The sequence below is a fragment of the Felis catus genome, chromosome B2, assembly GCF_018350175.1.
Source record: "Felis catus isolate Fca126 chromosome B2, F.catus_Fca126_mat1.0, whole genome shotgun sequence".
In the NCBI taxonomy this organism is placed as follows: Eukaryota; Metazoa; Chordata; class Mammalia; order Carnivora; family Felidae; genus Felis; species Felis catus.
Window position 1 is genome coordinate 150,231,380 of NC_058372.1, and position 681 is coordinate 150,232,060.

The following is a 681-nucleotide window of genomic DNA, read 5'->3' on the forward strand; positions in this document are numbered from 1 at the left end:
TCTCCCTAGGAAGGCCTGCTAGGGGAGCCGGAGGGGAGCCTGGGGACACCCCCTGAACACCGCCCGGAGGGGAGCGCTGGAGACGCCCCTGAACACCGCCTGGACGGAGGGGAGTGCTGGACCCTCGGACTGTGTGCCCCATCTCCAGGGCCCCCCCCTGCCACCTCCTGTGCCCCATGATGGACAGACAGTCCTTATAAGATACCCTGTGCAACACGTTTTCCAGTAAAACCCCATCAAGGGTGCGTTTGCTTGACGTCATCTATAGCTACCAGAGCAGATCTTAAGCTGGGGAGGCCCTCGTACCCGTGACGAGGCGGATTCCAGGAAGCACAGTGGGAAATCTACCCGGACTCACAGACGTGCCTGGATCTCTCTTTTGGAACAGCCTGCGTTCTCCACGTTCGGCAGGAAGCGGCCCCTGCACCTCTCACGGCACCGCCTCGGCACCCTCGTAGGCCCTCCTCTGTGTTCTGAGATGTCACTGGGGCACCTGGGCTGCCCAGGTCATGACCTCATGGTCGTGAGTTCAAGCCCCGTGTCAGGCTCTGTGCTGACGGCTCAGAGCCGGCGTGGGCTCCACCGTCCCCCTCTGTCTCTGCCCCTCCCCTGCTCGCACGCACACGCTGGTCGACTTTAGCTAAATAAACATTAAAATTAAAAAAAAAAAAAAAACGCCAG